Source organism: Monodelphis domestica, chromosome 1, assembly GCF_027887165.1.
Source record: "Monodelphis domestica isolate mMonDom1 chromosome 1, mMonDom1.pri, whole genome shotgun sequence".
NCBI lineage: Eukaryota > Metazoa > Chordata > Mammalia > Didelphimorphia > Didelphidae > Monodelphis > Monodelphis domestica.
Genome location: NC_077227.1, coordinates 127,541,813 through 127,569,097, shown reverse-complemented (window position 1 = coordinate 127,569,097; position 27,285 = coordinate 127,541,813). Strand labels below are relative to the sequence as shown.

The 27,285-nt window shown below is 36.5% G+C and overlaps 1 protein-coding gene across 5 annotated transcripts in view; it reads left to right on the top strand.

The window, feature by feature from the left end:
- Window positions 1-1,475: 1,475 nt before the first annotated feature.
- The window catches only part of ABHD2 (abhydrolase domain containing 2, acylglycerol lipase), a 121,935-nt gene continuing 96,125 nt past the window's right edge, over window positions 1,476-27,285 (top strand). For 2 of the 5 annotated variants that reach the window (XM_056806594.1, XM_056806588.1), the window contains exon 1: window positions 1,476-1,790. The gene's annotated coding sequence lies outside the window, so the exon portion shown is untranslated. Of the gene's footprint in view, window positions 1,791-19,115; window positions 19,235-27,285 lie in introns of all 5 variants that reach the window. The other 3 variants (XM_056806601.1, XM_056806586.1, XM_016424159.2) reach the window with 3 other exon arrangements.

Below are 27,285 nucleotides of genomic sequence, written 5' to 3'. Positions count from 1 at the left end.
TACTGGACCTAGAATCAGGAAGACTCATCTCCCTAAATTCAGATCTGGCTGCAAATACTGTGACCTTGGACAAGTCACTTAACCCTGTTTGCCTCAATTTCTTCATCTGTAAAATGAGCTAAAGAAAGAAATAGTAAACCAGGCGAATATCTTTGCCAAGAAAATTCCAAATATTGCCAGGAACTTGGACACAACTGAACAATAAAATTCCAACAGGATTCTAGTGCAATATCATTCCAGTTAAAAACCTTGACCTGGGCTGCTGAACTTGTTTTAAAATATTTTTATATCTATTAAACATAATTGCTTTCCTTTGTAAACCCGTGCATTTTATTTTATACAGTTTAAAACATTATTCTGAGAAAGAGTTCAGTCTTCACCAGACTGGCAAAGGCTGTCCATGACACAAAATGAAGGTTAGGAATCCCTTCTCTAAGGCCTATGATTGACGGATTAGATTGATTTAAATGTGTTCTCAATTAGTTAAGGTATCAAAGTTCAAATAGAGTGGGCCGGTTTCAACCCTGCCTTTATATAAGAATTATTAAATGAAGTTCTATAAAATTATAGATTGTTAGAGCTAGTAAAGATCTTATAAAACATGCCTGTCCTCCACCATGTTTTGGGAGAGATCCAAAATAAGACACTTCTAACGTGTCTTATTAAAATATACTTCCGGAGCTCCTTATAGTCAGAGCACCTTAGAGCAAGGAGGATGCATTTCAGAAGCCAGTGAAATAGATGCCAATCGTCATATCTCTTGTTCAACATGCAAAGCAGATAAATGAAACTACATTCACGACTATTCATTTAGAGAGGCTGAGGTGGTGTGGAATAGTAGATAGAGTTGGCCTTGAAGTTAGACAGCCTGGTGCCTGTGGCCCTCCGCAAGTCACTTAATAAGAGTATTTCTATTACATTTCAGCTTTACACGTCGGCTTATTTGACCACCTCTCCAACCTCTGCCCAAGCCCTGTATTGCTGGAGTTCATTAGAGAGTTCTCTTTATCAACGAAATTCTACGCCCCTTCTACGGGCCTGACTGAAGGGCTGATGGATTGGAGGAAGGTCCCGGAACTACGATGGGCCAGAGATGCTCTCAGCAGCAGTTCTTACTTGTCCTCTCTGCACCTTGGTGCATCCGGAGCACGCGCCACATTGAAGGTGCGTCTCTTATACGGTTGCAACCAGCTAGGTTAGGGTTACACCAGGCCTAGCAGCCTTTTGGGGTTCTACTGCTTCCTCCCTCCAGCGCTACGGTTTTTCTCTTTTATTTCCCGCTAAACGGAGACCTTAAGCCTACACTCTGCTCTCCCGCCTAGTATTGCCCAGCCCTGCCCACCCCCTCTGTCACAATTGCCCCAACCCTCTCGACCTCCCCCACCCGGTCCTTCCCTCAAACAGTAGCCTTCTATTGGCCGAAGACGTCAAAGGAGACCAATTACCAAAGTGTTTTCGGCCTGGGGCCCAACCTCCACTTGACAAGCGGTTGGACTTACCAATGAACTAAAATCTTAGTAGTAGGCGGCACCGATGCAATGAGATCTCGGGACTGGTAGAGTAGCGGCTGTGCCGCCCAATGGATAAACGCAGTCCCGAGATCAGGGGCGTGGCTAAATTGGTCGTTAGGGGGCGTGGCGTTAGTTGCCCGGGAGGGGCCGGTAGCGGCGGGAGCAGCGCGGCACCGGCCCGGGGGTTCCGGCTGCATTTCCATGAGAGCAGCCGGCAAGAGCGGAAGAACTGGAACCGAACCGGTGGAAAAATCACGTCGCCATCGCCAGCCAACGAAGGTAAGGGCCATGATCCTAGCCACCCCGGCAGTCGGGCCTCGGCTCCGGGTACCATCCCCATCCCCCTCGGTGGATTCCCCATCCATCCATTTCCTTCCCTTGGACCCCAGGATGGCTCGTCCCCCCGCCTTCCTGGCCCTGTTTGCCGCTTCCTCTCTAGGGTCCTGCCGACTCTTCTCCACTTCTTACCTAGTCTCTGAGATTCCTCTGCCTTCCGTCCTGGTGTCTTCCCTTAGCGCCTCGCATCGGGAGGTGCTTCCTTGACTGATCCTCCTCCGATATTCGTACCCGGAATCCACAGCCCTTGCGGGCACTGCCTACCCCATCCCGAGGCCTTTCATCGAAGCTGAGCCCCTCCAGGCTTCTGTGTCTCTCTCCTGTCCCGGGGGCCTCCTTGTCCTCACCCCCGGGAAGGCTCCATTGGAACTAGAAGTGAAGCGAGCTGGTGTCCTGATATATAACTCTGCTAGTCCTTTGTCCCTGTCCCTTCTCTTTCTCTCCCTGCTCTTGAGTTCCTTTAGCTTCTGTGTCAGTCTCCACCATCTCCTCCCATCCCCTTGGGGAAGGCTACCGGGGGTATTTGGAAATCATCTCCAATGAGGAACTGTTGAAGGGAACCTGGAGATGTTTACCACAGAAAAGGGAAGACTTAGAGAAGATTGCGTGATAGTTGTATTTTAATATTTGAGTAGCTGTCGTGCAAAAAAGGGAGGCGTACAGGTTTGTTCCATGTCATGCCAAAGGTCAGAGCTAGAACCGAAAGGCTAAAGTTACAGGGTAGGAACATTATGGCTTAATATAAGCCAAACTTTTTTACGTTTTGAGCTGTCCAGCAGTGGAAAGGGAAGTTCTTTGTCAAAGAATTGAGCATCCTATCACTGAAAGTATTCAAGGAGAAACTTGGATGACCATCCCCCAGAGAAGCTGCAGAAAATATTCTTGCACTGGGGTGGGAGGTTGGATGAGATGACCTCTAAGGTCCCTTTCTAGTCTTAAGATTCTATGAGCTATTCTGAGGCCTTTAAAAGGTTCAGTATGCAAGGGATGAATAATGAGTGTTGAAATATGACTTCTGTGAATTTAGGACCCTCAGCTTGGGTGGTAGCAAAGAATATTGATCATATCCCCAAAGACTGGTTTATAAACTACTATGAAATCTAATCATCTGAACTTGTAGATATAGCTATCAATTTTCCTTCCTTCATTGATCCTCCTAACCCTTCAATTTTGATACTACAGCTAGTTTCCCTTTATCATCCTAGCATTCTGCTATCCAAAAACATACATAGTCTTCTAAGTATAGACTCAAAAGAGACAAATTGGAAGGCTATGTGTTTATCAGATTAATTATGATGTCTTCACAATGCTTTCTGGACTCCTGTAGTATTTCATTACTTCTAAATTAAAGAGCCATAAGTATAAAAGAAAACATTGGCCCAGTTCTGTTGTCACTCCGTTCTGTTCTGAGAGAACTATAATGAAGGAAGAAGCTTTTTAAAAATTTCTGAAGGTTATTTAAACTTTCCTAACTTGTAGTTGAAATGACAATGATAAATCAGATGGCAGGTGCAGTAGAATTTCTGTTTTCTGCTGTTGGGCATTAGAATGTTCTACCAACAGGGAGAGTGAATCATAAAACTTCTTGTGGTCTCTTCCCTTCCTGCCTGCTTTAACATATGCTATGCTCTGGATAATGAATTTGGAATTTGATTAGTTCATTCCCACCCTCCATTTATTAGGGTAATCAAAATTTAGAGCTGGAAAGAACCTTAGTCATCATTTTGCACAAAACTCTCAATTTTATAAATGATGATAAAATTGAGCCACAGACAGGTTTTGATTTGTATAGCAAGTCACACATTCTAGGTATTGGGAAATTCAGGAGTAGGAGCTAATTCTCTTCACTTAATAGTCCATGAGAGCATCACATATAAACAATGCCTTTCTACTTAATCTTCTCCCTTGTGATGTTTGAATTGTAGTGTGTTTTTTTGTTTATGTCTTTTACTTTTCTTTTTTATCCACCTGCTATTTTTTTGGTTCTGTCCTCTATCCAGGATTTCACTAGCATTTGCCCAATTATTACTCTGATCCATTAAATGTTATCCCAATTTTTACTTGTAGAGATTCATGTGTTTTTCCCAGGGATAGGGACTGCATCTTTTATTTCATTTGCATAGAGAAATCCTAGGTGAAGAAGGAAACTCTACCAATGAAAGAAGGCACTCTCTTCAACTTGGAGTTTTAAAGTATTTCCTGGAGCCCTGAGAGGTCATGCAGTCTAAGTAAATTATAGTGTGTTTTCTTATTATTTTCTGTCATATATTGGACAACTGTGTTGCCACTAGATTTTATAATGAAATAAAAGTGTTCACTATATCTTTTTTTAACTTGCTTTTTAGCTTGATGAATCAGTAAAGAAAGACCATGTAGACAACCATTTTCAATAGTACTCTATTTCTTTACCCATTGAATTTGAGATTGTTGTGGGTGTTGTCCTTCATTTGGCTCATTTACCAGTCATCTAGACAATGCACTTTGATTCTAAATTGATGAACATTTAAAACCCAAGTTGTCATGAGACATTGATTATATTAAATGCTTTTTGGAAGTCCAGGTATCATCTGACAACTGCATTCAAGCAAAGACTTAGTCATTTGAGTAGGGGTGAAATAAGTAGTTCTATGTCTGGCATAAAAAAGGGCTATGACTTGATTGCTGGGAGTCTTAAGTGTTCATTAATTTATCAGTTTCTTCCCTTTCTTAACTTGTGCTTCAAATGGCAAGTGCAGTAGAATTTCTCTTTTTGACTGTTGGGTTTTCCTTCCATTTTCACTACCACCCTCATCCCAGTGTCACCTTCATGGCTTTTCAAAATAGCTGCCAAAGGTAGTTTAATAAATTTACCAGCAAGGCCCCTTCAAGCTATAAGATACTTGTCATCTTTATTTCATCCAAAACACCAGGCAGCTTTCGTTTTCCTGTGAATATATCTGCTTTCAGGATATAGCTAAAGACTTTAATTCCTGTTTGACTAGCTTATTTTTTTCTTTCTTTTCTTAAAGGTAGATTTTTAGTAGTTTTTAGAGTAGTTCCAGAACTCAGACATTTTAGAATTTCAGAAAATAAACAAAGCCTGTTCTTTTTGTAGGCTGTGGTACAAGTTCATGGGAGAGATGAAGAAAATGAAGAAATAATCCATGCACTTATGGAACTTATAGTCCAGTAGTATAATTTATAGTATATTAGAATGTTCCTTGTTCCTTTTTTTAATTAAAAAAAAATAAAAAGGCTACTTCCTCTTTAGTATTTTTCCTCTGCTATAATGATAAAATTAGTGAAAGGGCTTTCACTTGGTTTTAGTTATTTTCTTTCTACACCTCCTTGAAAATTTTTGGTTTGACTCCCAAACAATCTTTTGGTTTTCCCAGATCCTATATTTCTCTTGTTTCATTCATAATAAGGAGATAAATTTCATCTTTTTCTTTCCTTTTTATCTTTTTCCATGTACTCTATGGCAGGATTTTCTCCATGGCAGAACTACTGGATGTGTGCCTATTTTCATTTAGTTGTCATTTTAGCCAGCACTGTACCCACTATAAAGAAAGAATGGCATAAGGCCATGTTGGCGAAGCTGTGGCATGGTTGTTGGGGGGAGGGCTGCTCAGTTCCTCCTCTCCACAGTGCCTGAGGACATTTTTGCATGTCCCTCCCCTCTGTCCAGCTGCTCAATGCTAGCACTTCCACCCTCTACTGTCTGGGGGTAATAATATGAGGGGGTTACAGTCAGCTTGAAGTTGCATTTGGGCACAAAATCTTGAAAATGTTTGCCAGCACTGGCATAGGGTATTCCTTTGGCAGTATCGCCATGCTTTACTGAAACTTCAAATATTGGTTAATTCATGGGTTAGAAGATTGTAACCCTTCCTGTCTGCTTTGATACTAAAATAGTCTCTTTTAGGAAGATCGTACTATTTATGGATATAGTACAGTTCTGTGTTTTGTGCAGCTTTCTAACATCCTCAGCCTAGTTGGGGGAAAGTTATTGAGCTTCCTTATTGATAGCCCAATAGTACTATTTTTTTTTATCTCGGGGGTACTTTTTTTGTTTTATAGAACCTTTTTTTACTTTTTTTCTCAATTAACAAGAATTTATTTCCTCTCCCCTTCACCTCCCCACCCCTGCCAAAAAAACAAAAACAAATCTTTATAACAGACATGAAGTCAGCAAAATAAATTTCTGCATTAGGCATGACCAAAGGTTTATATTTTACTCTTCTTCTTCAGGTCATCACCCCTCTTCCAGGAGGTAGGCAGGAAGGTTCTTCATCTGTCCTCCATTTAGAATCACAGTTGGTCACACATTGACCCAAGTGTTTAGGATACATTCTAATCATTCAGTGACCATTTGTCAAGCTCCTACTCTTTCAGACTCTGTTAGGTACCAGAAAAACCGAAAGGAAAGAAAAAAAAGAAGGAAAAAACCCATCCTTGCCCTCAAGAAGTTTATATTTTGCTGATATGTGTAAATAGAGACTCAAATGTTTAATCTGGCCTAAGATCTTATATTTCAGGGCCCTCCTTTTGCAGTTAAGAAAAAAAGGTCTAGGAAGGGTTGTGTCTTCCCCAAGGTCATATAGCTAGGTAAATGACAGGCAGTTGTCTCCTTCTGTGCTTTGGACTCAGAACCATTATGTTTTCATATTTAAAGCTTTCTTTTCATGAAAATCATGGGTATGAAATGATCTGACTCATACCTATGCTTGTGGTCTGGGACATCTTGCTATAGTGACACAGCTGGGTGCACTGTTTGTATAAATTAGCAGCTGGAAGAAGGTTCATTCTGTGTTCTCCTTCACTGGTAAAAGAACTGATAAGTAAACAGCTTGTTAGGGAATTGGAGCATTGGCACCCGTGGATTTTCCCTGGTGTGTGTGTTTCTTGTATTTTCCCTGAATTGGGACTCAGAATTAGTTATTATAGTGGTGCTGTTGGAAATCAATAAAATTAACTAGAAGATTTACTCCAAACAGGCCAAGTTGCTTATGATGGCTGCCTAGCTTGAACTATGAAACTTAACCTTTTATGTTTTTAGTGTTATTACAAATAACTCATTGTATTTAGATAGCATTTGTAAATGAAAGTACTTCCCCAATTCCTGGTGGCAAATAATTTCATTCTCCTTATATAAATACAACCTAAACAAATCCAGATAATATAACTTCGCAAGTCATATCATGACTTAGTGAAAGTATCTAGGAATCATAGGGCTGGAATGGACCTTGAGTTACTTGGGGTCTACTGGGTGTGACTACACAGAAAAGATAACTTCAGTTTCTTTCTTACTCTTTAGAAAAGATTCCCCAACCACCTTTGGCATTTATTTTCAGCATTTGTAAACCTTACAGCACAATATAAATGTGAATTGTTTCTTTTTGTTACAGTTTTTTTTCAAAAGGCACTTTTTCCAGGAAGCTGTCCCTGATTTCCCTCTCTGCTTTCTAACTCAGCTAAAGTAGTTTCAATTTTCTATTAATTTCTACAGTAATTTGTCATTCTTATATTACATTTATATTGTAATTTTATTTTAATTTGTAAGCTATTATATCATAATTTAAAAGTTTACGTTTTTTAAATGATAGTATTTTTGTAGATCTGCAACCTTAACCCTCCGAGTACACACAAACCTAAGCAGAATCTGGTCTTGTTTAGTAGTTGGCTGGGAGGCCATCTTGGAATACCAAGTGCTTTTAGGGCAGGGCCATGAATCAGGGACTCATTTTCCTGAGTTCAAATCTGGCCTTAGACACTTAACAGTATTGTGACCATGGGCAAATCATTTAACCTGAGTTGCCTCAGTTTCCTCATATGTAAAATGAGCTGGAAAAGGAAAAGTGGCAAACCACTTGAGTATCTTTGCCATGAAAATCCCAAATAGGGTCACAAAGAGTTGACCACAATTTAAACTGATCAATAACACCTCTTTGAAAACTACTAGCCCTATAAGGGTATGGGGTTAGGTCTTCCTTTTGTGTCCAACAGTGCTTATATGAAGCCATCAATGTGAACTAATTAATATGAGTCTTTTTTTTTTGTTTTATCCTCTGTGCTATGATATGTTAGTATCCACTTGTCCTGCCATTAGTGGAATAAGAGAGAATCTGGTTACACTATTCCTTCATATTTTTGGAAGCTTTTAATTTGGAGTCTTTTAATATATCCTTTAGTTATTCTTCTTTAAATTATTATTAGTAATCATGATATCCAGCACTGATATAATGCTTTAATATTTGCCAAGCACCTTATACATGTTCTATCATTTGATCATTTAATAAAAGTCAGTTCCTTTAGCCTTTTTTTTTTGAGGTCCATTGCCTAAGCCTTTAAGTCATTTTGCTTTTCTCCTCTGAAAACTTTCCTGAGTTCTCATTTTAATTGCATGGTCTGAAATTAAACCTAGCATGCTAATAAAAGCTTTACTGTTAAGCATCAAGAAACTATATGCCATATTCTTCTTTACATATTATAATGTCATTGTACCTTCTTTAAAGCTATAGTACCAAGTTGATAATTTGTTAGCTTGTAGTTTACTCTGACCCCCTCCATCTTGTCTTGCTGTGCTTTTCCAACCTCAGTTCGATTTTCATTGAGTGTTGCTGTGTTCTCCCCTGAGTGAATTACTCTTATCACTTTCCCTATCAAATTTCTTCCTGATTATATCTGCCTATGTCTCCAATTTACAGTCATCTTGAACTTTAATTTGGTTCTTCAAGATGATAGATACTTGATCCCATCTAAAGCCTTTGATTTCTTATCCATGCTCTACTGCTGTTTAGCCAAACTACCCTATTATTGCTAAATTGGTATTAAGATGTGAAATATGAAGCAGCCTAAAATAACACTGTCAAATTTTCTCTTCCTTTTTTATCCTTATAGAAAAAAAAGAAATAGGCTTAGAGAATTATTTACCAAAATACAAATGTATGATTTATGTGTCTATATAATGTTTACTTGATCATGTTGTTATATTTGTTGAAGGAAGAATTAATTTTTCTTTCAGAATTTTGCCTTTAAAAATGTTTTTGATACCTTTTGTTTTTAATACCACAGCTATTTCTCAATACATCCCTTTCCTATACAAGCACCCATAGAAACCTTCCTTGTAACCAAGAAGAATAGTAAAGCAAAACAAGTTGACACATTGACTTCATCTAAGAGTATATGTAATGTTTGGCATCTACATTCCCCTTAGAGAGATATGATTCATGACCTGTTCTCTGGAACCAACATTGGGCACTGCATTTGACCGGAGTTCATTTGTCTTTAACTGTTATTTTCACTTATATTACTATAGTCATCTGTATGAATCTCCTGATTCTATTTTCTTAGCTTTTTATCATTTAATACTAGCTTTTTCAAACTTCTCAAAATTATTCAGATTTTGCATATTTTAATAAACTACATGCTACATTTTGTTTAGCCATTGCACCAACATTGTTTCCTTTTGGGGAAGCTAACAGAAGTGTTGCTTTAAATATATTAACATATGTGGGACCTTTCTTTCTCTCTATGAGAGAAATGGGAATGTGTCCATTAGTGGGATGACTAGGTCAGAGGATATAAACAGTTAATAACTATTCTCATATAATTCCCAATCATTCTGGAATCCATTCACACCTCTACCTATTGTGTATTTGTGTACCTGTCTTCTCACAGACCATTATTTTAGTTTTATATTATCTTTACCAGTTTGATGATACAACAATCTTGGAGTCATTTTAATTTGGATTTCTCATTACTTTGGAGCCTTTTTCATCTGTCTGCAAGCCTGCAAGTCTTATTTTGAAAACTGTCCATTTCTTTTGCCCATTTATCTTTGCCTACTTTTGAAGTGTGACCTTGAGCAAATGATTTAATCCAGTTAGGGATTTTCAGTTTTCCTAGGAGTTAATAGAGATATTTGCAGCCTTCTCTAATTGCAATTAAAAAAATATTGTTACACTGTACAACATACAGAAAAATCAAGCATTTCTATTTTTAAATATTGTATGAGACACTGAAATTTGAAATAATCAGTAATGTGTTTACATAAGATTCTTCTGTCTCCTGAGATGATGACTCTGTTATAACACCTGAGCCAGGAAGTTGGAAAGAGGGAGAGGTTTGGGTTTAGAGGTCTGAATTTGTTGTCATTTGAATGGTGTTCTCTGACTAGTTGTTTGGATTCACATGCTTAATTAAGTTTATAAAATACATTTCCAGACACAAAAGTGTTAGGTAATAATTCCAATTGTTGCTTTTTTTTTTAATTCAAGTAGTTTTTCTTACAGAGATATAATATGGTTACTGTTTGCCATCATAGCCTAGATATGGGAATTTAAGGAACCTTAAGGGTTACAAGGAATAATAAAGATCATCCAAGTCAACCCTGCTACCCACAGGAGAAACTCCAACATTACTGACAACATTTCTATATGAAGTCAATTTGACCTATCTATATTATTTAAGGGAAGCTTTTCAAAGAAAGCTTTCTCTTTGAAATGTATGATATATGTTAGGGGAAACATATTTTGCCTTCCTCATTATGTTTTACTTTTACTAACTATAAAATTTATATTCCCTGAATTCATTCAATAACTGATAGTGCCAGGAAGCAACCCAGAGCATGCTGGATTATCCATTTGTCACAAAAAAGATAACTTGGAGCTCACTGTCAATGACAGTTGTTTCTGAACTGCTCCCTTTGCTCACTGTTGATATAATTGAGCTCATTTTCTTGTGAATTGCAGGGAATTTTATTGGCTTTCAGCAGTGATCTGATTTTGACATTAATCCTACCTAAAAACTGAGATAAATAAAATATAACTAGATATTTATGGTGATTTGGGCTTCCTACTTCTGTGACTGATTTTTTATATCTTAGATGCCAAACAGTCCTGGTGCTGCATTTGTGATATAAACTCAGTGTAAATGAAATCATTATTTCTAGCACCTCACATCTCATTTCAATTTGATGATTATGTGCCAAATACCCTTTGCTTCTAATGTAGGAAATACACCAACTACAGTTCCATTCTCCATTCTAATCATGTAAATCAAGTGCTCCTTCTTATCAGTGACATTGAAAAATATACCCTTCTAAATAGTGACATAATAGAAAATGCCAGATAAATTATTCCCAAGTATCTTTTCCTTACTTAAAAAGCTTCATAAATCACATTTCCTAGCCAGTCATTGTTATCACTAATATATTTATTGAATGCATACCTTATGTTAGGAATTATATAGTATATTCAGTGTGAGGGAGAAGAGGATAGACTTGGAGATTTAAGGAGAGCAGGCTTAGGAAGAGAAGGGAATAGACCTTATAGAGTTCCTACCCTCTCCAGGCTCTGGAGCTAAGTACTTTACAAATACTATCTCATTGAACTTCATGACAACTTTGCAAGGTACTATTACTATCCCCATTTTACAGATGACGAAACTGAAGCAGACAGAGAGGTTAAGTGACTTGTCCCAGGTCATATTAGTGTGATTAGTGTATAAAGGTGGATTTAAACTCAGTTTCTTCCTGACTCCAGATCACAGGTAGTGAGGGCCTATTGGGTTTTAATTTTAAAAAATATTGTATAGAACATGCTTTAAAAATTATCATTTACAGAGAAATGGCCCAATTTACCAGATATTAGTAGGCCATACATAGTCTAAAGTTTGGACTTACGCTAAGTTCCATGTCACCATTGTCACTCCTTGTATACAATTACGACAGAAATAGCATTTTTTCTCTTTGTTAAGCACCTTTTATGAACAATGTTCTGTACTAAATGTAGGAATGGCAGCAAAGTTGAGAAGAATGTACTCTAAAAAAATACCTCATTCACACATAGCTGCTCATATAGTGTCTCTCTCATTAGACTATGAAGAGGAACCACCCTGCCTTTCTTTGTACTCCCAGTACACAGTAGCTGCTTAATAATTAGTGTTTATTGACCAACCGATCGAACTAGTAATGGCAAAGGATGAAAAATGCAAAAATATAACATGTGGTTTTTTAAAAATTACTTTGACAAAAAATATTACTTTGACCTGCTAGTTTGTTTTTAATCTTACGTCCCCGCTCACCCCCGATTACTTCCCAGAAAGCCACTTTGATGAGCCAGAAATTTTTGCCTTAGGCTAATTGCTCCAGTCTCTTAAATTGATTATGAAAATACTAAAATATTTAGGGAATTATTTTCCATTTTTTCTTGAATCTTAAAAGAATCCACTTATGACACAATTTATATTCTTCCAAATCCTTGTTTTATTTCTAGGTTAATTCAAAACTTACATGTTACAAACCAAGGGAATGTATTAAAATATATATTCTTTAGAGAAAATAAAAGGTATCATTTATCATTTTATTAATTAGAAAATCTGTTCTTTTAAGATTATTCTGGTTGGACCAGTGTTGGCTTTGACTCTTTGACTCTACTTCTGATTCACTGTGACATTACTAAACATACATGCTCTAGCTGATTCATTCCTAAATCAAATATACTTTGGGTTTTTTTAGGATGCTTGTAAGGAAAATCATTTGCTTTTTCTTATCTTAGAAATGATAATTCTACTTTTGAGACTATAAACTTACAAATGAGGAAGGGGTTCTAGATGATCTCTAAGACCTCTTTCAGCTTTTCATATTCTATAGCTTTGTGAAATAAAAGGGAAAATTATTTGTACAATTGTTCATAGTAATGCTTTTTTTTTAAAACCCTTACTTTCTGTCTTAGAATAAATACTGTGTATTGGTTCCAAGGTATAAGAGTGGTGAGGGCTAGGCAATGACTTGTCCAGGGTCACACAGCTGGGACGTGTGTCTGAGGCCAGACTTGAACCTAGAATCTCCTGTCTCCTGGCCTGGCTCCCTTGAGCTATCCAGCTGCCCCCTAGAAATGCTGTTTTTGAAAGAAAAAAAGATGTGGGGGGTGTAGAATATTACATTTGTCCCACAATAAGGGAACAGGTTAACAATTTATGGTATGTCAACAGCATCATCATATTAGAGGGAGAAGTAGAAGTAACTGGTATTTATATAGCTATTTAAGATTTGTAAAGTGCTTTACAAATATCTCATTTTATCCTCACAACAATCCTAAAACCCAGATGGTATTATTATCCCCATTTTACAGATAAGGAAATTGAAGCAGAGAGAGATTAAGTGAGTTGCTGGGGGGTGGGGGGTACTCAGCCAGGAAGTATCTGAGGGAGGCCAAATTTAAACTGGCTCTAGGTCCAGTGCTCTATCCACTGCACCACTTAGCTATTAACATGATAGAATACTAGATAATTATTAAAAATGGAAAATATGTAGGTTGTATAGAGATACAAAATCATATTTATGAAATAGTGTTAAGTGAAAAAGGGAGAATCCAATCATGTTTATGCTGACAGCTTATGTAAAATATACATGATAGATATATATACATATATATATGTTTTTAAATTGGGAGATAACAAAGTTTTGTAATAGTTTAATGATCAGTAGGCTTTGCTGTTTAGATTGTTTATAATGAATTTATGTTCAGTGCTTTACAAACCAGTAATCCACATACTTCACCATCTCTTACTATTGGGCATTTGCTTATGATGGGTGTTCCTTTCTATTGATCTTCTCCAACATGTACTTATAGATAATTGTCACAGTTTTCAAACTAGGGAGAAAATATACATTAGATTATCATTTAATGAGGCTTGAACTTGAAGTTTAAAAGCCTGGGGTTAAATTCTGGCTCAAAATTTTAAATGGTCATGGGCAAGTGATTTAGTTGATCCATAAAGAAAATGACAATCTTTGTACTGCTATCTCATGTGCTTATTGTAAGAAAAGAGCTTTGAGAAACTTAGAGCATTCTCTGATTGTAGGTGGTTATCGTTCATCAATGGGAGTTTTAGAAAAAGGAGCAAGGTAGCAGCCTAAGACATGTATTTTAGACATATATTGAAGAATGCCCATTGGTGTACATGGTAAGATCACAGTGTTGTTTTTGTTGGTTTACTCTGATGCCTATTAAATCACACATAGCTGAGGTAGATGTTCTTTAAACACATGAGTCAACAGGTACTTATTAAGCACCTCGAGGGCTTTTATAGCTCCATATGCCTTTTAAAAAAAGTTTTAATATCTTTTTTCTCATTACATTCATTTCAAAATATATCCATCTTCTTTCCATCCACAGAGAGCCTCTATAGCAAAAAAGAAAAAAGGAAAAGAAAAAATCAGTTTAGCAAAAGCAACATGTCAATTGAATCTGAGAATATATATTCCACACCCAGTCCTTCTATAAAAACCTTTCTAAGAGTCCCTTACTCCTTAAAAAATGATTTCCTCTCCTTATTCCTAGCATATACAACATATGCATACTATATATAGAACATAGTTAGGTGCTAGAAAATACATGGGATAATAAAGGTCAGAACTCTTGCTGTCAAGGAGCATACTATTTAACCTTACTCTCTGACTCACCAGTATGATCTCGGACCTGCTGCTATACTGGAAAATTAATGTGATTATCGTATTTATCTGTTTAGCTACATTTTGACTTAGAGTCCCAGTGAATTGGGGAAACTTCCTAGAGAAAATAAGTGTTGAGTTGCAGGTTAAAGGGAGGATGTGGTCTGTGCATGAGGTAAGAGGATCCCTCCTGGTACTGTAGGAGAGAGTCAAGAGAACAATCTTAGCTGGACTGGAGAATGTCCATTGGGCTAAAACAAGCAGTAGAGTGGCCCCACCTAATGTAGAACTCTGGAGACCATGTTAGTATTGGGAAATCAGAATAGAGATGGAGAGCCAGAGTATTGTAAGCAGGGAAGTGACAAGAACAACATCTGTAGAGTGATTTGGAAGAAGGAATAGAAGAAATTGTCTTTTTCATTTGACTGTTTTTATAGACAACTGGTATTCTGTTCATAGATTGGGGCCTGGTTTCCAATCTTTGTCCCTTACTGCCTGCTGCAACCCAAAGATGTACTTTTTCCTTCAGACAGTGTTTCCTAAAACAAATGTACTGTATGTATCTCTGATTCAAACTTATGCTGTTTTTTTCTGAGACAGATGTAGATGGTGGGAAGGCTGAGAATAATCCCAGTGTTTGAGCCTTTCAGTGGGATGAAGTGAAGCTGTTGGACATTAGCCCTTATTTAGAAGGGAAGGGAAGGGGAAGGGAATAAGTATTTATCTAGCTCTTTTGCCCCTGTCATTGAGCTAAGTACTTCGAGAAATATTTTCTCATTTGATCCTCTTAGCAACTCTGAAAAGTAGGTGCTGTTATCATTGCTATTTTAACAGTTGAGGAAACTGAAGCAAACAAAGTTTAAGGGACTTATCCAGAGTCACACAGCTAGTAAGTAAAGCTAAATTTGAACTGATTCCAGGCCCAGTGTTGTATCCATTATGTTACCAGCAGAAATAATAGTCCATGCAATGAAACTCTGAGACTTCTCAGAATGTTAGAACTCTTTCATTGTTATTTACATATACTAAAGCACTTCAAAGAAATCTGGTTTCCTGGCTGTAAGGGACTTCTTTAACTGACACAGATTACAGCCTTGCTCCGTGTAGGGTAGTAAATTGCTGTAACTAGAAAATAAAAATAAAATCATCACTTGGTGGCTAGTCTTCCCAAGCTTAGCTGGCCTGATCTTTAAACAACAAATATTTTACCTGTCATCCAGCCTTGTACTGAAGCTTTCTCAGTTTGGTGAAGAGATCTGCTTGAGTTCAAATTCTACTAGCATAGCCTTCAAGAACCCAGGATCATCTTTAAGCCATGATGAGACATCAGAGAAGAACTAGTTAGAGTCATTACTGTATATCTGTTAGAAATAATTCATAATGGGTTCATTTTACTCAGAGCTTAATATGATGACCTAATGAAAAGGAAATTTTTGAGTAGTTTGAATGGTGATTTCTTAGAATCAATCTCTTTTTTTTTAAAACAGGCACTTACTGAACATACTACTATAATTTAAATTTCTTTAAGAGAGTATTTCCATTAAAATGAGACATGTAACATTACTGATATGAGGGCATAATCAAAAAGGCACTGGCTAACATTTCTATCAGAGTAAAAATAAAGTCACATAATCTGAACTACTACATTTAAATTAGTCTTGAGAACTGTGTATATCCCTGCAAAGCATCTGTCCCCCTAAAGGACAGTGGCAAGCTATGGAAGGAGAGAATATAAGATTTTTAGGATCTTGGAAAGGATGTAGAGCTGACATGGAAAGCAGTTTTCCTTAAAGTGAGCTAAATACAGAAGTCTCATTTTTTAAGATGATTATATTCTTCTAGTTAGATGTCACCAGGGTGCTCTGTGTAATGTAAAATTGGCAAGTGAGAATGCTTGTCTCTGATATCATGGATGGGACTCTAAGTGACAAAATAAATGCTTCCCATTTTCTCAGCCTTTTATCAGCTCCACATATGAAGAAGCCCTTATGAGATAAAACTAATATTTTAAGTGTATTGCATATGCAGGATACACCCTACTCTAGTTCTCAAGCTGACTACTGGAATTCAAATTGTAAGTGATATCCTGAAACTTTGATAGAATATGTTTCTATTTTACACTACTCAATTTGAACTCTTCCCTTTCATCAGGCCAGTCTCTTCTCTGTGTCCCGAGTATATCATGCTCATTCTAGTTACATGAAATTGTTCAGCTGTTCCCCTTCCTGGAATCGCATCCCTTTTCCTCCACTTCAAGACCCCCTCCCCCATCGAAATCTAAGTTGCCAAGGGTTGAGTTGATACTTCATGATTCTTTCCCAGGCCACTCACTGGATATGTAAATATACCCTTATACTACAACATTTAATACCTAATTCTTTGTTCTTAAGCAATTTTCTTATTATATATTCATTGTCTTGTCTCTTTAACCAAATTATAAAGTCCCTGAGGAAAAGCTCATTCTTATACTTTTGTATCTCCATGTTGCCCCATTCCCAATGCGCTCTCTCCCCCTCCCTCCCTCCTTTCCATCCTACCTCCTTCTCTCTCTCTCTCTCTCTCTCTCTCTCTCTCTCTCTGTCATACATACATACACACACACACACACAAATCAGCAATCTAGCAATGTCTGCCATGGAGTTGTAGGCATTGAATAAATTATCTGTTATTTGATTGAGAAGTGGTAGTGTAAATATGAAAAACAGAATGACTTTTAGATTATATGTTCCTTTAGGATAATGACCATTAAAATTTTTTTTTACTATATATTTCCCTAACTTCCAGAATAATGCATTGTCCATTAGATACTTAATAATAATGTTTAATGAATTTTAATAGCTTGCAAGCCAGATATTTTGTCACTCTCCAAATAGGTATAACTTAAAACAAAACAGTAATTTTGAAATATTTTGAACAGAGCAAAGGTGCTGCTAAGATTTTTGGGAACCATGAACATTTCTTCTTTATAACATTCTTTGAGGAGTTTCAGTTTCTCCTTTATGCTCATTTTACTAAGTGTGAGGGTGGAGGAATGGCAAATTGTGCCTCCTGAATGCAAGGCAAGAATGGAAGAAAGATAGTTGAGGTAAGGAAAAGTATGTAGGGAAGAAGGCTGAAAGAGTTACATTATAAACCAAGAGATAAATGAAAATATTGCAGAAGCAATATTCCCATTAAATTTTAGTATTATCAAATAATATCTATGGATATAGTGTTTTGATGTTATTAATAAATCATTACACCAATATTATCAGTGAGTTATAATATTTTTAGTTGTGCAGATGGTGATTCTTATACTGGTACTTGGAGCATTTATTTTTAATCTTTATGTAGTTTGACTTATTAGCTTAGAAAGATTGCCCATTCCTGTGCTAGTGAATGGAAATATGCAGGTATGCTTGTTGTTGTTGTTGTTGAGTCATGTCCTGCTCTTTGTGACCCCTTGGACCAAACTGTCCACATTGTTTTCTTGGATAAAGATACTAGAATGGTTTGCCATTTCCTTCTCCAGGGGATTAAGGCAAACAGATTACATGACTTCTCCAGATATTATTATCCCCATTTTACAGTTGAGGAATCTAAGGTTAAGTGACTTGTCCATAGTTCTTTCTGCACCCAGGCCCAGCACTCCATCCTCTCAGCCATCTAGCTGCTTCCAGATACACTTTAGTTTTGTGTAATAAATGCCCACTAAAGTTGGATAAAGCACTCTGGCAAATGGAAACATTTTCTCTACATTATAACAGAAATTCATTGTCTTAATGTCTGATAGATTGATCTTCAAAAAGCAATGGTTTCTAAGACTTTAGTTATGAACCCTGCTTCTGTCCCTCCTAAGTCCCCAATTCCTATCCTCCTATCCCCATCCACCTTTGGTAATTATTGATCTGTAAATGATTACCATTGCTGTAAAAGCAAGTTCAGTAAAGGAAGAATCCTTCTTTAATACAAATATTCACTCCCTAATGTATTTGTTTTACGTTCTTTCACACCTGCCTTTATGCTGCTTTTTTATATAGTACTGCTTCTTTATAAAGCACCTATGACATTGTTCAGAAGAAAGAACTACTTCTTGCTCAGAGTTTAGACAGAGAGCATGAACAGAAGTGTGCTCAGGGGAGAAGTAGGTGGCAGAAGGCTGGATTTAACTTGAGTTTTAATGAAGGCCAAGAAAACTTGCTGAGATAAGTGAGTATTCTGCAGGAGAGAATGGGTGTCATAATAACAACATAAACTTTATTGAGATTATGAGGAAAACGAGAAAATTGTGGTTTTACACATGTAAGGTTTTTTTTCCTCTTTGCTTTGGAAGAGGAAGAATATCTTTGGTAGTAATGTCCAAACAAAATGACCTTCTGCAATAGTTATAGATAATATCGATTCTTTGTCCCATGCCAAAAACCCTATCCTTAGGCATATGTTAAGGTGATGTGTACCCTAAAGCATTTTTACAAGGTTAACAAATCTATGAGAAATTTGACAGAGGCTACCTTCAGCTTCTTTCTTTATAGAATCCAAGTGTCTCAGAGTTGGAAGAAATTTTATGATTATTTAGACCAACCTGTGCTTAAACAAGGATTCCCTGTATGAATAAATGAGTAAAAATATTAAATATTAAACCATATGCCAGGCCCTGGTGTGCTAAGCAATGAGAATAAAATATGAGAGATCCAGACAATTGCTGCCCTCAAGGAGCTTACATTCTGTGGAGGGATACATAAAGCAATGGTGGCTAGGGAAGGGTATTTTGGCCTGGGAAGCTAGAGGAGTGATGAGAAGAACCATAATACAATTAATCGTCATGTCCTTTCCCTCTATATTATATCCTACAGATGATTGTTCAGTCTCTTTTTGAGGATTTCCAGTGAGGAGAGGAACCCACCTCCACCCTAGGCAGCCCATTTCTCTTGGAGATTACAAGAAGGATTTGACAAGAGCATGGATTGACTGAGTACAAACACATTGCTACTACTAGGGGAAAAAAACAAGTGAAGCACTATAGTATATGTGCACTACCAACATCACAGGAGACAAAAATAGTGCCTGTCCCAGATGCTAATCATGCCATATCATACTTTTACTATATGTGGCTATTTGGGAGAGTATACTTTAATATACAGTATATCCAAGTCTGTGGTACTAGGGTTCTGTGTATCCTACTACTTTGATTTTCCTTTTTAGATTCCTACCTCTCTGGTCAGAAAACTAAAATATAAATATAAGTAAACACCTAAGTTTAGTGCACATTTCTAAGATTACCCCTTAAGTTCTTTCCTCAGGCTTTTCTATCACCAAAGCCAAAGACTTCTAAGTATCTCCATAAGAATTTGGGTATTTGGTAATAAACACTGAAGAACTAAATTCTTTGGTCTTCAGATGTAAATTCCCTAAAGGCAAGAGCTGTTTTGACTTTTTTTTTTGGTATCATGAGTGCCTAGTGCATTGCTTGACACATAGAAGGAGCTTATTAAATGCTTATTGACTGATCGTGGGTTCATAGACATAGAGACCATTGAGTTCAACACCCTCAATTTATACATGAAGAAACTGAGATCCAGGGTCACATAGATATGAAATCACAAAATCTGCCAAAGGGTTAAGCCAATGGTGATGACTCTTATTTAGGTGGTTCTACAATGTTCCAAAGACTGATTCAGTCAATACAGTAGCTTCCTAACACAGGGTCATCCTCAGTACCTCAGTTCACAAGGCATCTCTCTTCATATGGTACTCCATTCACAAAAGCCTCTCTGACAGTGGCAATCATTTTTGGCTTGTGTCTGTATGTGTACACACACATATACATATATTCTTGTTTTATGCATTCTTTGATATTAATAATCAATTTTATTACATTTACATTTATTACATTTAAAATTTTTACCATGCATAGGAAACACCTTGTCGTAGAGATCCTTTAAGACAGCATTTTGTTATACTAAGTCCATTTAAAAAAAAATAAACTCATTGGATTGTAGATTTAGAACTAGAAAGGACTTTGGAGTTATCTAGTCCCACCATCTCATTTTCAAATAAAGAACTGAAACCAGAAGTGAAAAGTTAACAAATAATCAGACACAATGGGGTTTTCTATTCTTTACACTTTCCAGGCAATTCTGTGACTAAAGATATTGTCTGCTATGGAATATTTTTTATGAAAACGTACCTCTTCCTTTATTAATCATGTCCTTAAAATGTGTATGGATTATTTTCATTAAGATTTTTTAAAAGATGAGAAAATAGATGACAATATAGGTTGGTAGTTACCTTCTCATCTTTCTTTGGCAATAGAATCATAGGCATTTAGATAGGAGATGGAAAAGAATGTTAGAGGTCATCTGTTCTAAATTTTTTATTTTCTAGATGCAGAAAATGAAACTCAAGGAGGGTAAGAGCCTAAAACTTAATGCCTCTTCCTCCTTAGCAAGGCCAATGATCTCTCTAAGTTCATATCATGTCTATGACCTATTCTCATCCTTGATCCAATTCCTGTCCCTCCCCAAACCCCCCCATACACACACTCTTCCAGAGAACCCAACATTTAGCATCTGAGATACTGATTTTTATTCCCCCCCCCAATCCCTCAAGCCTGTTTAGTATTTGGGAATCTTTTCTTCCTTGAAGTAGAAGGGGTTGAGATTGAATTCTGAATTATCCTATCATTCACTGCACAAAATATGCTCCAGATTTTGACTCTAGCTAAAATATTTTCAATAATACTGAAATATTATTCAGCATGTTAGTCCATTACAATATAACAAAGCTGTGGAAATCAAAGTATTTTGTAAGCCTTATTTTGTAGAAAGGATTTTTCCCATTTGCAGCAGAAGTCCAGGGAACAAAAAAGATAAGGGAGTCCAAGAGCTAAGTCCAAAGTTGACTTATAGCAGAAATGAGCTTCCTGAATGGGCGGGGGATAATTACCTTTTGCCACTGGTAGCAAATGTAATGTAGATAGAAATAGAATGGGAAACTCAACTCCTTTGGCATGTCATTAAAACAACCCACACAACTCCTTTAGCTTGGAATCGTTGCTACCAGAAGTTGCAGAGCCAGGCAGGTAGCTCTCAGTCATATTTACTTACCAGTTGGGGAACATACCAACTGAAGGCTCTTTTGTAATTCCCCAAATAGACATCCTAGTAATGGTTGATACTGGTGCACCTTCCCTCTCTTAATTATATCCTATTTGCTCTGTATATGGTGTTTTCATACAGATTTGTTTGCTTATGATATCCCCTTTTTGATTAGGAGCTCTCTGAGGGCAGACACTATCTTATGCCTCTTTTTGTATGCCCAGCTTTAACATAGTACCTGGCAGCTGATAGGCAATTAATACATACGTATTAACTGCTTGATTATTAAGCCTTGAAAATTCAGGATGATAATGGCAGGATTTTTTTACAGGTGGATAACTATCATATGTAAATTTCATCATCCAAAGGTACACTCTAGTATAAATCATTTTTACTCTCTACTAGCCTTCTTAACTAAAATGAGTTCTTGTTAGTCTTCTTAGATATTAGACGTATATTTTAAGTTCTCAGCACAATTGAATCCCAATTCACCTCGGCATTATGCAGTGGGAAAAGAACAAGATGTAGAGTCTAGAGGACTTAGGTTCAAATCCTGACTCTGTCACTCACAAGTCTCTGTGACCTTGGGCAAGTCATTGAATGAGCCTTAGTTTCACTCATCATCTCTAAAATGAAAGCATTGGCTTAGATGATCTCTAAAGTTCTTTGCATCCCTAAATATATGATCCTATAACCTCCAAACCTGTTGTTTTAAAAATTACTTTAAAAATTCAGTGGGCCTCTAATGTATTTTTAAGGTTGTTTCTGTAGCTACCAGAATTTAACAGAGCAGATTGAGTCAAATCTCTGAGCTAGATATTTAATTATAAGGGTTATGTGACCTGATAATAAATGATAGGTCTAATGGTGTTGCCTCCATTTTCACCAAAGACCTGGAGCAAGGACTAACAGCATTATACCTATGAGTAATTACCTTACTCAGTAACATTCTTTAGAAACTGCCTGACCTTCAAAAATTGGGGTCTGAGGCAATGGTTGAATTCATATAATATATAATTCAATCCACATTAAATTTTTTCAGTTCTTCAAATGGTTACCTATAAACATGCTCTCCATCCAAGGTTATTTCATTGTATTATTGTTGTTGTTATTCTTTTTTAGGATACTAGAAGCAATGTAATTACAGTGAAATAGAGTACTTAATTTGAGCCCTGCTAGTGTGGGTTCAAATACTCTCTGGGAGACCTTGGCCAAGTTATTTTACCATTTGGGGTCCCAATTTCCTCATCTACGAAATGAAGAAGCTCAAAAGACTTCTAGGTCTCTTCCAGCTCTAAATCTATTATGATGCTATGATCTTGAGGTAGCACTAAGCCCAAGATATATCTTTAGCAAATTTTTAAAATACCATATGACCTTATAGGAAAAACAGTTAACTATTGAAATAATGAAATAATCAAAGTATTCTCAAATGAAAAACTACAGCAGTGAGCTAGCACTTTTCATCTTTTCAGTCTAAAACATCAGAAGGAACAGACTCAAAGAAGCAGGTATTTTTATTGGATAACTTTGTCAAGTAGTCCTATCTGCTTGTAGATCTAGTTGCTTGCTGCTTTTTGGACAGACTTTGAATTCCAAGTGGGTAACCAGATTATTGCTGATTACACGTTGTTCTCATTAAAATACTTGTGTTTTTTAATAATGTGGTTTTATAGGGGAAATTTTGCATTGATCTTTGTATTCTACTAACTTTGTGTTTTAAGAAACCAAGGCATGATCTAATGATTTAACTTGGTCAAAAAACAACAACAACAACCCTGAACCAGGAGTTGAGAGACCTAAACTCAAATCCTCTGCTAGGAACTAGTATCTGAACATGAATAAATTGATTAATTGCTTTGGGCCTCAGTTTTATCACTTGTAAAATGAGGGGATTATACAAATGCTAAATTCAGCCTACCATTCTACTGTGTAAAACTCTCAAATGCAACCTGAACTAGATTAAGATTGAGAAATGTTTAACAAAAATAAATAAAAATACAACATAATGTTAATTTATGGTTTCCTAAGTCAATATGCTACTGGCAGCGATTCATTTCTATTTGAGTTTGATAACATTAGACCAGATAGTCCTTTCATCTCTTGAGTCTATGATTATATAATAGTGATATTTCAGTTTAAAATTCTAGAATGGAATGTCATGGGTATTTTAATTTTTGAATTAAATGGCTTATAAACTCATATTGTGGCATAGTGAAGAACCTCTATTGAGGAAAATTTGCAGAGACTTAATGTTAGGAGAAACTTTATAACAATTAAGAGATGCCCAGGTGAAATGATCTGCCTGAAGAGGTAAATTTCTCTTCTTTATAGATCTTCAAGCAAAAACTGAACAAGTACCTGTCAATTTTGTCATAGTATAAATTCTCTTTGAATATAGGTTAGACTAGATAGCCACAGAGATCTCTTCTTTGTCAGTTTCTTTGATTCTGAGGATTGCATTAGTATATTTTACAACTTTAGTGTTCCGAATAAAAATTAATCTTATTAATTGAAAATCTTGTCCATCATCCTGAACAAACATCATTATCCAGTACTTTAGATGTTGAAGACTGGGCTGGATCTGTACTGACATCAGAATAAACCCCAAAGGAGGTACCTTTGTAGAATAAATTTTATTTAAGGTGATTTTAAAATGTTTTCTTAATAATAAAAAGTAAATATATAATAATAAATTCTAGTTTTGTTGATTCTATATTCTGTAAGAACATAAGTTTTGTGTTTTTTTTTTCTTTTAAACCCTTATCTTCCATCTTGGAATCAGTACTGTGTATTGGTTCCAAAGTAGAAAAGTAGGCAATGGAGATTAAGTGATTTGCCCAGGTTCACACAGCTAGGAAGTGTCTGAGGTCAGATTTGAACCCAGGACCTCCTGTGTCTGGGCCTGGCTCTCAATATACTGAGCCACCTAACTGCCCTATAGGTTTTTGAATATGATATTTTGGTCTGTCATCTTTCCATGAAGTAACTGTTGACTTTAAATCCAAAACATGCCCAGGAGAACCACCTGCATTTTTTCTACCTGAGAAATAAATGGTTTTTCTGTGTAAAATAATAAATTTGTTTTTAGAATGTACTAAAGAGTTTTAAATTTTCCCTATTGTAGATAAAGTAATTTTTCTGCATGGTTGTTTATCAGACTAAAAGAACAAGTTCATTTCCCCTTTTACTGTGTTAAAAAAGATATATTAAAAAGTCTTCAATTATTTATATATATATATCACATGTATACTATATATGAACAATGCATGCATATTTAATATATACATATATATTTAACTGGGAACTCAATTAATCAAGATAATAAGATAATAGTTTTGGTTTTCTTTTGCCATCTTAATCGAGCAACTTCTTCCCTTATCCAAGTTCCTATTGCTATCATCTATTAGCCCTTTCTTTTTTCTAGGAGTTTAATATCTGATTCACATTCTTCCTTTCTATTACAACCCCTTTCTGATATTTAAGGACTTCAGTATACATGCAGATGTTCCTTCAGACATCCTGACCCTGGCCACATATTGATCTCACCATTAAACTGTTTTACCATAACTGGTTCTACCATCTACCTCCAGAATCCCAAACTTTGAAACTTCTTGTTTTACCCTAGGTTTCTATCCTTCCATTTCTCTCTCTGATTCCTCTTAAACCTATTTTTCATCCTTACCTCAACTTCTTGTCACTCCACTGCTTTCTTAGACTATCACCCCTGCTCTTGCCTGACTTTCTTCACTTCACAATCTTGACCCTATCAGTATCTATTTTAATTATACATTGTCCCTAATGCACTGCTGGTGGAATTGTGAAGTGACACAACCATTCTGGAGAGCAATCTGGAACCACACTCTTAAGAACCATAAAACTGTGTATTCCCTTTGACCCAGCAATACCAACACTGGGACTGTATCCCAAAGAAATCAGAGAAAGGGGAAAAGGATCTATTTTTAACAGCTCTCCTTGTAGTAGCAGAGAACTGAAAACTGAGGGGGTGTCCATCAATTGGGGAATGGCTGAACAAATTGTGGTAATAAGGTTGTAGTGGAATACTATTGTGCCTTTAGAAATGACAGACAAGACGAGTTCAGAAAAACCTGAAAAGACATATGAACTGATGCAAAATGAAATGAGCAGAACCAGGAAACAATGTATATTGTACAATGATCAGGACTAAACTATTATCAAGGTTCTCAAGATAACCCCAAGGGACTTGTGATTTAAAAAAAAAAAATCTCTCCTGAGTCAGAGAAGGACCTGTTGGAATCTGATTGCAGATCAAATCATACCATCTTTCACTTTCCTTCATGAGTTATTTGTTTTATGTGGGATATGTGTCTTCTGTCACAGTGTGGGTAATACAGAAATATGTTTTGCATGAAAGTACTCATATAATCTATCATAGACCATTTGCCACCTTGAGGAGGGGGGAGGGAGGGAAAGAATCTGAATCACAAAATGTCAGAAAATAATTGTTCAAAATTGTTTATACACATAATCAAAAAAGGATGAAAGTTTTTTTAAATGATGTGATACATTGTCCTTTTGTTCATCCCTTTTGAATTCTTTGCCTTTTTCTGTCACCACCCAAACTCCACCAAACCCTAACCCTGTTTACCCCTAACCATTTATCTATTTCATTCCTATTTATGTCCTGTAGAATGCCACAAAAGGAAGTCATATAACAATGCTTCCTGGGTCCACTACAAATTTGTTACCTAACCTCAACTGTGCCTCACTGCTGCACAACAGTATCACATTCCCAATAGCAGTGTTCCAAGCTTTGTCTTCTCTCCTCCAGCTTCTCATACTACCCTTTCCTCCACCCCTTCTGTAGAGCATCTCAACTCTTGCTTTTTTGAGAAAATAGAAGCCATTTATCATGAGCTTCCCTTCTCCCAATCTCATGTCTCAAAATTCTGTTATCATGACCAGTTCTCTCTCTCTCTCTCTTTTTTTTTTTTGCTCATTTTTAATGAAGCAGTGATTGTTCTTCTTGGCAAGGTCATCTCTTCTCTACTTGTTCCCTTGATCTCATCTCTTCTTATCTTTTCCAAGAACTTGTCTCTTAAATCACCTCATGTCTCTGTCTTCAATCTGTTTGACTTCTTTTTTGTATCAGCAACACTTAGCATGGTCCTGTCACATAGTAAATACTTAAATACTTTTTCATTCATTCATTCATCCATTTTAGTTCTCTTTCTAATAATTTCTGTCTCCCAAGGCTCTGTCTGTCCCATCAAATCTCTTCTCCTTCTCCCTCTATACCCTTTCAGTGATCTAAGCACTGAGTGAAAAAACCCATTCCTATGGATTCCATTATGATCTTTATGCAAATATCCAGCTACAGTTACTCTCCTGAGCTCATTTGGCTAGACATATGTCTGTGTCTTGTGGTATCTCAAACTCAATGTGTCTAAATGGAACTCATTGCTTTTGTCACCAAACCAGTCCCTCTTTTAAACTTCCCTGTTCCTATGGAAAACACAAAAACCCATTGTTCCTGAGAATGATCACAGAATCTTTCTTAACTCTTCCTTTCCGTTCATTTTTCATATCCTTTAATTGGCTGTTTGTTGATGCTACCTCCAGAATATCTCTCCCACATGCCCCATTTTCTCTACATTCAGAGCTATCCTTGTATCATGGTAGTTAGATATTTATCACTTGTCTGGCAATGGCATCACCAGTGATCTTGACTTTTGTCTTGCCATTGGACTTCAGAGACTCTGGAAGAGAAATTGAGACTGACATCTTTGTGTAACTCTGCCTCACTTCAATTCAATTCTTTCTCAAGTCATTGTTCCTCTTCAAAAAAAACGAAGACCCTCTTAAACTATTGAAATAACCTGTTTTTAATTTCTTCCTTCTTTAATCTATCCTTCACATGGGGATAGTGAGAGAAAACTTTTGT